Genomic DNA, 15,505 nt, shown 5'->3' on the forward strand with positions numbered 1-15,505 from the left:
CAAAGCAATGCACAGACTATTGCAAAGAAATGCACAGAGACTATTGCAAAGCAATGCACAGACTATTGCAAAACAATGCACAGACTATTGCAAAGCAATGCACAGATACTATTGCAAAGCAATGCACAGACTATTGCAAAGCAATGCACAGACTATTGCAAAGCAATGCGAAGACTATTGCAAAGCAATGCACAGAGACTATTGCAAAGCAATGCACAGACTATTGCAAAGCAATGCACAGAGACTATTGCAAAGCAATGCACAGAGACTATTGCAAAGCAATGCACAGACTATTGCAAAGCAATGCACAAACTATTGCAAAGCAATGCACAGACTATTGCAAAGCAATGCACAGAGACTATTGCAAAGCAATGCACAGAGACTATTGCAAAGCAATGCACAGACTATTGCAAAGCAATGCACAAACTATTGCAAAGCAATGCACAGAGACCATTGCAAAGCAATGCACAGACTATTGCAAAGCAATGACCAGACTATTGCAAAGCAATGCACAGATTATTGCAAAGCAATGCACAGACTATTGCAAAGCAATGCACAGACTATTGCAAAGCAATGCACAGACTATTGCAAAGCAATGCACAGAGGCTATTGCAAAGCAATGCACAGACTATTGCAAAGCGATGCACAGACTATTTCAAAGCAATGCACAGACTATTGCAAAGCAATGCCCAGAGACTATTGCAAAGCAATGCAGAGCCTATTGCAAAGCAACGCACAGACTATTGCAAACCAATGCACAGACTATTGCAAAGCAAAGCACAGAGACTATTGCAAAGCAATGCACAGACTATTGCAAAGCAATGCACAGAGACTATTGCAAAGCAATGCACAGACTATTGCAAAGAAATGCACAGACTATTGCAAAGCAATGCACAGAGACTATTGCATAGCAATGCACAGAGACTATTGCAAAGCAATGCACAGACTATTGCACAGCAATGCGAAGACTATTGCAAAGCAATGCACAGACTATTGCAAAGCAATGCACAGAGACTATTGCAAAGCAATGCACAGAGACTATTACAAAGCAATACACAGACTATTCCAAAGCAATGCACAGAGACTATTGCAAAGCAATGCACAGACTATTGCAAAGCAATGCACAGAGACTATTGCAAAGCAATGCACAGACTATTGCAAAGCAATGCGAAGACTATTGCAAAGCAATGCACAGACTATTGCAAAGCAATGCACAGAGACTATTGCAAAGCAATGCACAGAGACTATTACAAAGCAATACACAGACTATTGCAAAGCAATGCAAAGAGACTATTGCAAAGAAATGCACAGACTATTGCAAAGCAATGCACAGAGACTATTGCAAAGCAATGCACAGACTATTGCAAAGAAATGCACAGAGACTATTGCAAAGCAATGCACAGACTATTGCAAAACAATGTACAGACTATTGCAAAGCAATGCACAGATACTATTGCAAAGCAATGCACAGACTATTGCAAAGCAATGCACAGACTATTGCAAAGCAATGCGAAGACTATTGCAAAGCAATGCACAGAGACTATTGCAAAGCAATGCACAGACTATTGCAAAGCAATGCACAGAGACTATTGCAAAGCAATGCACAGAGACTATTGCAAAGCAATGCACAGACTATTGCAAAGCAATGCACAAACTATTGCAAAGCAATGCACAGAGACCATTGCAAAGCAATGCACAGACTATTGCAAAGCAATGACCAGACTATTGCAAAGCAATGCACAGATTATTGCTAAGCAATGCACAGACTATTGCAAAGCAATGCACTGACTATTGCAAAGCAATGCACAGACTATTGCAAAGGAATGCACAGACTATGGCAAAGCAATGCACAGATTATTGCAAAGCAATGCACAGACTATTGCAAAGCAATGCACAGAGGCTATTGCAAAGCAATGCACAGACTATTGCAAAGCAATGCACAGACTATTTCAAAGCAATGCACAGGCTATTGCAAAGCAATGCACAGACTATTGCAAAGCAATGCAGAGTCTATTGCAAAGCAATGCACAGACTATTGCAAACCAATGCGCAGACTATTGCAAAGCAATGCACAGAGACTATTGCAAAGCAATGCACAGACTATTGCACAGCAATGCGAAGACTATTGCAAAGCAATGCACAGAGACTATTGCAAAGCAATGCACAGACTATTGCAAAGCAATGCACAGAGACTATTGCAAAGCAATGCACAGACTATTGCAAAGCAATGCACAGAGACTATTGCAAAGCAATGCATAGAGACTATTGCAAAGCAATGCACAGACTATTGCAAAGCAATGCACAGACTATTGCAAAGCAATGCACATAGACTATTGCAAAGCAATGCACAGACTATTGCAAAGCAATGCACAGAGACTATTGCAAAGCAATGCACAGAGACTATTGCAAAGCAATGCACAGACTATTGCAAAGCAATGCACAAACTATTGCAAAGCAATGCACAGAGACCATTGCAAAGCAATGCACAGACTATTGCAAAGCAATGACCAGACTATTGCAAAGCAATGCACAGATTATTGCTAAGCAATGCACAGACTATTGCAAAGCAATGCACTGACTATTGCAAAGCAATGCACAGACTATTGCAAAGGAATGCACAGACTATGGCAAAGCAATGCACAGAGACTATTGCAAAGCAATGCAGAGTCTATTGCAAAGCAATGCACAGACTATTGCAAACCAATGCACAGACTATTGCAAAGCAATGCACAGAGACTATTGCAAAGCAATGCACAGACTATTGCACAGCAATGCGAAGACTATTGCAAAGCAATGCACAGAGACTATTGCAAAGCAATGCACAGACTATTGCAAAGCAATGCACAGAGACTATTGCAAAGCAATGCACAGACTATTGCAAAGCAATGCACAGAGACTATTGCAAAGCAATGCACATACTATTGCAAAGAAATGCACAGACTATTGCAAAGCAATGCACAGAGACTATTGCAAAGCAATGCACAGAGAGTATTGCAAAGCAATGCATAGACTATTGCAAAGCAATGCACAGAGACTATTGCAAAGCAATGCACAGAGACTTTTGGAAAGCAATGCACAGAGACTATTGCAAAGCAATGCACAGACTATTGCAAAGCAATGCGAAGACTATTGCAAAGCAATGCACAGAGACTATTGCAAAGCAATGCACAGACTATTGCAAAGCAATGCACAGACTATTGCAAAGCAATGCACAGAGACTATTGCAAAGCAATGCACAGACTATTGCAAAGCAATGCACAGAGACTATTACAAAGCAATGCACAGACTATTGCAAAACAATGCACAGACTATTGCAAAGCAATGCACAGAGACTATTGCAAAGCAATGCACAGAGACTATTGCAAAGCAATGCACACACTATTGCAAAGCAATGCACAGACTATTGCAAAGCAATGCACAGAGACTATTGCAAAGCAATGCACAGACTATTGCAAAGCAATGCACAGAGACTATTACAAAGCAATGCACAGAGACTATTGCAAAGCAATGCACAGACTATTGCAAAGCAATGCACAGACTATTGCAAAGCAATGCACAGATTATTGCTAAGCAATGCACAGACTATTTCAAAGCAATGCACAGACTATTGCAAAGCAATGCACAGAGACTATTGCAAAGCAATGCATAGAGACTATTGCAAAGCAATGCACAGACTATTGCAAAGCAATGCACAGACTATTGCAAAGCAATGCATAGAGACTATTGCAAAGCACTGCACAGAGACTATTGCAAAGCGATGCGCATAGACTATTGCAAAGCAATGCACAGAGACTATTGCAAAGTATGCACAGAGACTATTGCAAAGCAATGCACAGACTATTGCAAAGCAATGCACAGACTATTGCAAAGCAATGCACAGAGACTATTGCAAAGCAATGCACAGAGACTATTGCAAAGCACTGCACAGAGACTATTGCAAAGCAATGCGCATAGACTATTGCAGAGCAATGCACAGAGACTATTGGAAAGCAATGCACAGAGACTATTGCAAAGCAATGCACAGACTATTGCAAAGCAATGCACAGACTATTGCAAAGCAATGCACAGAGACTGTTGCAAAGCAATGCACAGACTATTGCAAAGCAATGCACAGAGACTATTACAAAGCAATGCACAGAGACTATTGCAAAGCAATGCACAGACTATTGCAAAGCAATGCACAGACTATTGCAAAGCAATGCACAGATTATTGCTAAGCAATGCACAGACTATTTCAAAGCAATGCACAGAATATTGCAAAGCAATGCACAGAGACTATTGCAAAGCAATGCATAGAGACTATTGCAAAGCAATGCACAGACTATTGCAAAGCAATGCAAAGAGACTATTGCAAAGAAATACACAGACTATTGCAAAGCAATGCACAGAGACTATTGCAAAGCAATGCACAGAGACTATTGCAAAGCAATGCACCGAGGCTATTGCAAAGCAATGCACAGAGACTATTGCAAAGCAATGCACAGACTATTGCAAAACAATGCACAGATTATTGCAAAGCAATGCACAGAGACTATTGCAAAGCAATGCACAGACTATTGCAAAGCAATGCACAGACTATTGCAAATCAATGCGAAGACTATTGCAAAGCAATGCACAGAGACTATTGCAAAGCAATGCACAGACTATTGCAAAGCAATGCACAGACTATTGCAAAGCAATGCACAGAGACTATTGCAAAGCAATGCACAGACTATTTCAAAGCAATGCACAGACTATTGCAAAGCAATGCACAGAGGCTATTGCAAAGCAATGCACAGACTATTGCAAAGCAATGCACAGACTATTTCAAAGCATTGCACAGACTATTGCAAAGCAATGCACAGAGACTATTGCAAAGCAATGCAGAGAGACTATTGCAAAGCAATGCACAGACTATTGCAAAGCAATGCACTGACTATTGCAAAGCAATGCACAGATTATTGCAAAGCAATGCACAGGACTATTGCAAAGCAATGCACAGAGACTATTGCAAAGCAATGCACAGACTATTGCAAAGCAATGCACAGAGACTATTGCAAAGCAATGCACAGACTATTGCAAAGCAATGCATAGAGACTATTGCAAAGCAATGCACAGACTATTGCAAAGCAATGCACAGACTATTGCAAAGCAATGCACAGAGAATATTGCAAAGCAATGTGCTGAGACTATTGCAAAGCACTGCACAGAGACTATTGCAAAGCAATGCGCATAGACTATTGCAAAGCAAAGCACAAAGACTATTGCAAAGCAATGCACAGAGACTATTGCAAAGCAATGCACAGACTATTGCAAAGCAATGCACAAAGACTATTGCAAAGCAATGCACAGACTATTGCAAAGCAATGCACAGTCTATTGCAAAGCAATGCACAGAGACTATTGCAAAGCACTGCACAGAGACTATTGCAAAGCAATGCACAGAGGCTATTGCAAAGCAATGCACAGAGACTATTGCAAAGCAATGCACAGAGACTATTTCAAAGCAATGCACAGACTATTGCAAAACAATGCACAGACTATTGCAAAGCAATGCACAGAGACTATTGCAAAGCAATGCACAGACTATTGCAAAGCAATGCACAGACTATTGCAAAGCAATGCACAGATTATTGCAAAGCAATGCACAGAGACTATTGCAAACCAATGCACAGACTATTGCAAAGCAATGCACAGAGACTATTGCAAAGCAATGCACAGACTATTGCAAAGAAATGCACAGACTATTGCAAAGCAATGCACAGAGACTATTGCAAAGCAATGCACAGACTATTGCAAAGCAATGCACAGGACTATTGCAAAGCAATGCACAGAGACTATTGCAAAGCAATGCACAGACTATTGCAAAGCAATGCACAGAGACTATTGCAAAGCAATGCACAGACTATTGCAAAGCAATGCATAGAGACTATTGCAAAGCAATGCACAGACTATTGCAAAGCAATGCACAGACTATTGCAAAGCAATGCACAGAGAATATTGCAAAGCAATGCGCAGAGACTATTGCAAAGCACTGCACAGAGACTATTGCAAAGCAATGCGCATAGACTATTGCAAAGCAAAGCACAAAGACTATTGCAAAGCAATGCACAGAGACTATTGCAAAGCAATGCACAGACTATTGCAAAGCAATGCACAAAGACTATTGCAAAGCAATGCACAGACTATTGCAAAGCAATGCACAGACTATTGCAAAGCAATGCACAGAGACTATTGCAAAGCACTGCACAGAGACTATTGCAAAGCAATGCGCATAGACTATTGCAAAGCAATGCACAGAGACTATTGCAAAGCAATGCACAGAGACTATTGCAAAGCAATGCACAGACTATTGCAAAGCAATGCACAGACTATTGCAAAGCAATGCACAGAGACTATTGTGAAGCAATGCACAGAGACTATTGCAAAGCAATGCACAGACTATTGCAAAGCAATGCACAGACTATTGCAAAGCAATGCACAGACTATTGCAAAGCAATGCACAGAGACTATTACAGAGACTATTGCAAAGCAATGCACACACTATTGCAAAGCAATGCACAGACTATTGCAAAGCAATGCACAGAGACTATTGCAAAGCAATGCACAGACTATTGCAGAGCAATGCACAGAGACTATTACAAAGCAATGCACAGAGACTATTGCAAAGCAATGCACAGACTATTGCAAAGCAATGCACAGACTATTGCAAAGCAATGCACAGATTATTGCAAAGCAATGCACAGAGACTATTGCAAACCAATGCACAGACTATTGCAAAGCAATGCACAGAGACTATTGCAAAGCAATGCACAGACTATTGCAAAGAAATGCACAGACTATTGCAAAGCAATGCACAGGACTATTGCAAAGCAATGCACAGAGACTATTGCAAAGCAATGCACAGACTATTGCAAAGCAATGCACAGAGACTATTGCAAAGCAATGCACAGACTATTGCAAAGCAATGCATAGAGACTATTGCAAAGCAATACACAGACTATTGCAAAGCAATGCACAGACTATTGCAAAGCAATGCACAGAGAATATTGCAAAGCAATGCGCAGAGACTATTGCAAAGCACTGCACAGAGACTATTGCAAAGCAATGCGCATAGACTATTGCAAAGCAAAGCACAAAGACTATTGCAAAGCAATGCACAGAGACTATTGCAAAGCAATGCACAGACTATTGCAAAGCAATGCACAAAGACTATTGCAAAGCAATGCACAGACTATTGCAAAGCAATGCACAGACTATTGCAAAGCAATGCACAGAGACTATTGCAAAGCACTGCACAGAGACTATTGCAAAGCAATGCGCATAGACTATTGCAAAGCAATGCACAGAGACTATTGCAAAGCAATGCACAGAGACTATTGCAAAGCAATGCACAGACTATTGCAAAGCAATGCACAGACTATTGCAAAGCAATGCACAGAGACTATTGTGAAGCAATGCACAGAGACTATTGCAAAGCAATGCACAGACTATTGCAAAGCAATGCACAGAGACTATTTCAAAGCAATGAACAGACTATTGCAAAACAATGCACAGACTATTGCAAAGCAATGCACAGAGACTATTGCAAAGCAATGCACAGACTATTGCAAAGCAATGCATAGACTATTGCAAAGCAATGCGAAGACTATTGCAAAGCAATGCACAGAGACTATTGCAAAGCAATGCACAGACTATTGCAAAGCAATGCACAGACTATTGCAAAGCAATGCACAGACTATTGCAAAGCAATGCACAGACTATTGCAAAGCAATGCACAGACTATTGCAAAGCAATGCACAGACTATTGCAAAGCAATGCACAGAGACTATTGCAAAGCAATGCACAGACTGTTGCAAAGCAATGCACAGAGACTATTGCAAAGCAATGCACAGACTATTGCAAAGCAATGCACAGACTATTGCAAAGCAATGCACAGAGGCTATTACAAAGCAATGCACAGAGACTATTGCAAAGCAATGCACAGACTATTGCAAAGCAATGCACAGAGACTATTTCAAAGCAATGAACAGACTATTGCAAAACAATGCACAGACTATTGCAAAGCAATGCACAGAGACTATTGCAAAGCAATGCACAGACTATTGCAAAGCAATGCATAGACTATTGCAAAGCAATGCGAAGACTATTGCAAAGCAATGCACAGAGACTATTGCAAAGCAATGCACAGACTATTGCAAAGCAATGCACAGACTATTGCAAAGCAATGCACAGACTATTGCAAAGCAATGCACAGACTATTGCAAAGCAATGCACAGACTATTGCAAAGCAATGCACAGACTATTGCAAAGCAATGCACAGAGACTATTGCAAAGCAATGCACAGACTGTTGCAAAGCAATGCACAGACTATTGCAAAGCAATGCACAGAGACTATTGCAAAGCAATGCACAGACTATTGCAAAGCAATGCACAGAGACTATTGCAAAGCAATGCACAGACTATTGCAAAGCAATGCACAGACTATTGCAAAGCAATGCACAGAGACTATTGCAAAGCAATGCACAGACTATTGCAAAGCAATGCACAGAGACTATTGCAAAGCAATGCACAGAGGCTATTGCAAAGCAATGCACAGACTATTGCAAAGCAATGCATAGAGACTATTGCAAAGCAAGGCACAGACTATTGCAAAACAATGCACAGACTATTGCAAAGCAATGCACAGACTATTGCAAAGCAATGCGAAGACTATTGCAAAGCAATGCACAGAGACTATTGCAAAGCAATGCACAGACTATTGCAAAGCAATGCACAGAGACTATTGCAAAGCAATGCACAGACTATTGCAAAGCAATGCACAGAGACTATTGCAAAGCAATGCACAGACTATTGCAAAGCAATGCACAGACTATTGCAAAGCAATGCACAGACTATTGCAAAGCAATGCACAGAGACTATTGCAAAGCAATGCACAGAGGCTATTGCAAAGCAATGCACAGACTATTGCAAAGCAATGCACAGAGACTATTGCAAAGCAAGGCACAGACTATTGCAAAACAATGCACAGACTATTGCAAAGCAATGCACAGACTATTGCAAAGCAATGCGAAGACTATTGCAAAGCAATGCACAGAGACTATTGCAAAGCAATGCACAGACTATTGCAAAGCAATGCAAAGACTATTGCAAAGCAATGCACAGAGACTATTGCAAAGCAATGCACAGACTATTGCAAAGCAATGCATAGACTATTGCAAAGCAATGCGAAGACTATTGCAAAGCAATGCACAGAGACTATTGCAAAGCAATGCACAGACTATTGCACAGCAATGCACAGACTATTGCAAAGCAATGCACAGACTATTGCAAAGCAATGCACAGAGACTATTGCAAAAAATGCACAGACTATTGCAAAGCAATGCACAGACTATTGCAAAGCAATGCACAGAGACTATTGCAAAGCAATGCACAGACTATTGCAAAGCAATGCACAGAGACTATTGCAAAGCAATGCACAGACTATTGCAAAGCAATGCACAGACTATTGCAAAGCAATGCACAGACTATTGCAAAGCAATGCACAGAGACTATTGCAAAGCAATGCACAGACTTTTGCAAAGCAATGCACAGAGACTATTGCAAAGCAATGCACAGAGACTATTGCAAATCAATGCACAGACTATTGCAAAGCAATGCACAGACTATTGCAAAGCAATGTACAGAGACTATTGCAAAGCGATGCACAGACTATTGCAAACCGATGCACAGAGACTATTACAAAGCAATGCACAGACTATTGCAAAACAATGCACACACTATTGCAAAGCAATGCACAGACTATTGCAAAGCAATGCACAGAGACTATTGCAAAGCAATGCACAGACTATTGCAGAGCAATGCACAGAGACTATTACAAAGCAATGCACAGAGACTATTGCAAAGCAATGCACAGACTATTGCAAAGCAATGCACAGACTATTGCAAAGCAATGCACAGATTATTGCAAAGCAATGCACAGAGACTATTGCAAACCAATGCACAGACTATCGCAAAGCAATGCACAGAGACTATTGCAAAGCAATGCACAGACTATTGCAAAGAAATGCACAGACTATTGCAAAGCAATGCACAGAGACTATTGCAAAGCAATGCACAGACTATTGCAAAGCAATGCACAGGACTATTGCAAAGCAATGCACAGAGACTATTGCAAAGCAATGCACAGACTATTGCAAAGCAATGCACAGAGACTATTGCAAAGCAATGCACAGACTATTGCAAAGCAATGCACAGAGACTATTGCAAAGCAATGCACAGACTATTGCAAAGCAATGCACAGACTATTGCAAAGCAATGCACAGAGACTATTGCAAAGCACTGCACAGAGACTATTGCAAAGCAATGCGCACAGACTATTGCAAAGCAATGCACAGAGACTATTGCAAAGCAATGCACAGAGACTATTGCAAAGCACTGCACAGAGACTATTGCAAAGCAATGCGCATAGACTATTGCAAAGCAAAGCACAAAGACTATTGCAAAGCAATGCACAGAGACTATTGCAAAGCAATGCACAGACTATTGCAAAGCAATGCACAAAGACTATTGCAAAGCAATGCACAGACTATTGCAAAGCAATGCACAGACTATTGCAAAGCAATGCACAGAGACTATTGCAAAGCACTGCACAGAGACTATTGCAAAGCAATGCGCATAGACTATTGCAAAGCCATGCACAGAGACTATTGCAAAGCAATGCACAGAGACAATTGCAAAGCAATGCACAGACTATTGCAAAGCAGTGCACAGACTATTGCAAAGCAATGCACAGAGACTATTGCAAAGCAATGCACAGACTATTGCAAAGCAATGCATAGAGACTATTACAAAGCAATGCACAGAGACTATTGCAAAGCAATGCACAGACTATTGCAAAGCAATGCACAGACTATTGCAAAGTAATGCACAGATTATTGCAAAGCAATGCACAGACTATTTCTAAGCAATGCACAGACTATTGCAAAACAATGCACAGACTATTGCAAAGCAATGCACAGAGACTATTGCAAAGCAATGCACAGAGACTATTGCAAAGCAATGCACAGAGACTATTGCAAAACAATACACAGACTATTGCAAAGCAATGCAAAGAGACTATTGCAAAGAAATGCACAGACTATTGCAAAGCAATGCACAGAGACTATTGCAAAGCAATGCACAGAGGCTATTGCAAAGCAATGCACAGACTATTGCAAAGCAATGCACAGAGGCTATTGCAAAGCAATGCACAGACTATTGCAAAGCAATGCACAGAGACTGTTTCAAAGCAATGCAAAGACTATTGCAAAACAATGCACAGACTATTGCAAAGCAATGCACAGAGACTATTGCAAAGCAATGCACAGAGACTATTGCAAAGCAATGCACAGAGATTATTGCAAAGCAATGCACACACTATTGCAAAGCAATGCACAGACTATTGCAAAGCAATGCACAGCGACTATTGCAAAGCAATGCACAGACTATTGCAATGCAATGCACAGAGACTATTACAAAGCAATGCACAGAGACTATTGCAAAGCAATGCACAGACTATTGCAAAGCAATGCACAGACTATTGCAAAGCAATGCACAGAGACTATTGCAAAGCAATGCACAGAGACTATTGCAAAGCACTGCACAGAGACTATTGCAAAGCAATGCGCATAGACTATTGCAAAGCAAAGCACAAAGACTATTGCAAAGCAATGCACAGACTATTGCAAAGCAATGCACAGACTATTGCAAAGCAATGCACAGACTATTGCAAAGCAATGCACAGAGACTATTGCAAAGCACTGCACAGAGACTATTGCAAAGCAATGCGCATAGACTATTGCAAAGCAATGCACAGAGACTATTGCAAAGCAATGCACAGAGACAATTGCAAAGCAATGCACAGACTATTGCAAAGCAATGCACAGACTATTGCAAAGCAATGCACAGAGACTATTGCAAAGCAATGCACAGACTATTGCAAAGCAATGCACAGAGACTATTACAAAGCAATGCACAGAGACTATTGCAAAGCAATGCACAGACTATTGCAAAGCAATGCACAGACTATTGCAAAGTAATGCACAGATGATGCAAAGCAATGCACAGACTATTTCTAAGCAATGCACAGACTATTGCAAAACAATGCACAGACTATTGCAAAGCAATGCACAGAGACTATTGCAAAGCAATGCACAGAGACTATTGCAAAGCAATGCACAGAGACTATTGCAAAACAATACACAGACTATTGCAAAGCAATGCAAAGAGACTATTGCAAAGAAATGCACAGACTATTGCAAAGCAATGCACAGAGACTATTGCAAAGCAATGCACAGAGGCTTTTGCAAAGCAATGCACAGACTATTGCAAAGCAATGCACAGAGACTATTGCAAAGCAATTCACAGAGGCTATTGCAAAGCAATGCACAGACTATTGCAAAGCAATGCACAGAGACTATTTCAAAGCAATGCACAGACTATTGCAAAACAATGCACAGACTATTGCAAAGCAATGCACAGAGACTATTGCAAAGCAATGCACAGAGACTATTGCAAAGCAATGCACACACTATTGCAAAGCAATGCACAGACTATTGCAAAGCAATGCACAGCGACTATTGCAAAGCAATGCACAGACTATTGCAAAGCAATGCACCGAGACTATTACAAAGCAATGCACAGAGACAATTGCAAAGCAATGCACAGACTATTGCAAAGCAATGCACAGACTATTGCAAAGCAATGCACAGATTATTGCAAAGCAATGCACAGAGACTATTGCAAACCAATGCACAGACTATTGCAAAGCAATGCACAGAGACTATTGCAAAGCAATGCACAGACTATTTCAAAGAAATGCACAGACTATTGCAAAGCAATGCACAGAGACTATTGCAAAGCAATGCACAGACTATTGCAAAGCAATGCACAGACTATTGCAAAGCAATGCACAGAGACTATTGCAAAGCAATGCACAGACTATTGCAAAGCAATGCACAGAGATTATTGCAAAGCAATGCACAGACTATTGCAAAGCAATGCACAGAGACTATTGCAAAGCAATGCACAGACTATTGCAAAGCAATGCACAGACTATTGCAAAGCAATGCACAGAGAATATTGCAAAGCAATGCGCAGAGACTATTGCAAAGCACTGCACAGAGACTATTGCAAAGCAATGCACAGAGAATATTGCAAAGCAATGCACAAACACTATTGCAAAGCAATGCACAGAGACTATTGTAAAGCAATGCACAGACTATTGCAAAGCAATGCACAGAGACTATTGCAAAGCAATGCACAGAGACTATTGTAAAGCAATGCACAGAGACTATAGCAAAGCACTGCACAGAGACTATTGCAAAGCAATGCGCGTAGACTATTGCAAAGCAATGCACAGAGACTATTGCAAAGCAATGCACAGAGACTATTGCAAAGCAATGCACAGAGACTATTGCAAAGCAATGCACAGACTATTGCAAAGCAATGCACAGACTATTGCAAAGCAATGCACAGACTATTTCAAAGCAATGCACAGACTATTGCAAAGCAATGCACAGAGACTATTGCAAAGCACTGCACAGAGACTATTGCAAAGCGATGCGCATAGACTATTGCAAAGCGATGCGCATAGACTATTGCAAAGCAATGCACAGAGACTATTGCAAAGTATGCACAGAGACTATTGCAAAGCAATGCACAGACTATTGCAAAGCAATGCACAGACTATTGCAAAGCAATGCACAGAGACTATTGCAAAGCAATGCACAAAGACTATTGCAAAGCACTGCACAGAGACTATTGCAAAGCAATGCGCATAGACTATTGCAAAGCAATGCACAGAGACTATTGCAAAGCAATGCACAGAGACTATTGCAAAGCAATGCACAGACTATTGCAAAGCAATGCACAGACTATTGCAAAGCAATGCACAGAGACTATTGCAAAGCAATGCACAGACTATTGCAAAGCAATGCACAGAGACTATTACAAAGCAATGCACAGAGACTATTGCAAAGCAATGCACAGACTATTGCAGAGCAATGCACAGACTATTGCAAAGCAATGCACAGATTATTGCTAAGCAATGCACAGACTATTTCAAAGCAATGCACAGACTATTGCAAAGCAATGCACAGAGACTATTGCAAAGCAATGCATAGAGACTATTGTAAAGCAATGCACAGACTATTGCAAAGCAATGCAAAGAGACTATTGCAAAGAAATGCACAGACTATTGCAAAGCAATGCACAGAGACTATTGCAAAGCAATGCACAGAGACTATTGCAAAGCAATGCACCGAGGCTATTGCAAAGCAATGCACAGAGACTATTGCAAAGCAATGCACAGACTATTGCTAAACAATGCACAGATTATTGCAAAGCAATGCACAGAGACTATTGCAAAGCAATGCACAGACTATTGCAAAGCAATGCACAGACTATTGCAAAGCAATGCCAAGACTATTGCAAAGCAATGCACAGAGACTATTGCAAAGCAATGCACAGACTATTGCAAAGCAATGCACAGACTATTGCAAAGCAATGCACAGAGACTATTGCAAAGCAATGCACAGACTATTGCAAAACAATGCACAGACTATTGCAAAGCAATGCACAGAGACTATGGCAAAGCAATGCACAGACTATTGCAAAGCAATGCACAGAGACTATTACAAAGCAATGCACAGAGACTATTGCAAAGCAATGCACAGACTATTGCAAAGCAATGCACAGAGACTATTGCAAAGCAATGCACAGAGGCTATTGCAAAGCAATGCACAGACTATTGCAAAGCAATGCACAGAGACTATTGCAAAGCAATGCACAGAGGCTATTGCAAAGCAATGCACAGACTATTGCAAAGCAATGCACAGAGACTATTTCAAAGCAATGCACAGACTATTGCAAAACAATGCACAGACTATTGCAAAGCAATGCACAGAGACTATTGCAAAGCAATGCACAGAGACTGTTGCAAAGCAATGCACACACTATTGCAAAGCAATGCACAGACTATTGCAAAGCAATGCACAGCGACTATTGCAAAGCAATGCACAGACTATTGCAAAGCAATGAACAGAGACTATTACAAAGCAATGCACAGAGACTATTGCAAAGCAATGCACAGACTATTGCAAAGCAATGCACAGACTATTGCAAAGCAATGCACAGAGACTATTGCAAAGCAATGCACAGAGACTATTGCAAAGCACTGCACAGAGACTATTGCAAAGCAATGCGCATAGACTATTGCAAAGCAAAGCACAAAGACTATTGCAAAGCAATGCACAAAGACTATTGCAAAGCAATGCACAGACTATTGCAAAGCAATGCACAGACTATTGCAAAACAATGCACAGAGACTATTGCAAAGCAATGCACAGAGACTATTACAAAGCAATGCACAGAGACTATTGCAAAGCAATGCACAGACTATTGCAAAGCAATGCACAGACTATTGCAAAGCAATGCACAGATTATTGCTAAGCAATGCACAGACTATTTCAAAGCAATGCACAGAC

The sequence above is a fragment of the Lissotriton helveticus genome, assembly GCF_964261635.1.
Source record: "Lissotriton helveticus chromosome 1_1 unlocalized genomic scaffold, aLisHel1.1 SUPER_1_unloc_1, whole genome shotgun sequence".
NCBI classification, from domain to species: domain Eukaryota; kingdom Metazoa; phylum Chordata; class Amphibia; order Caudata; family Salamandridae; genus Lissotriton; species Lissotriton helveticus.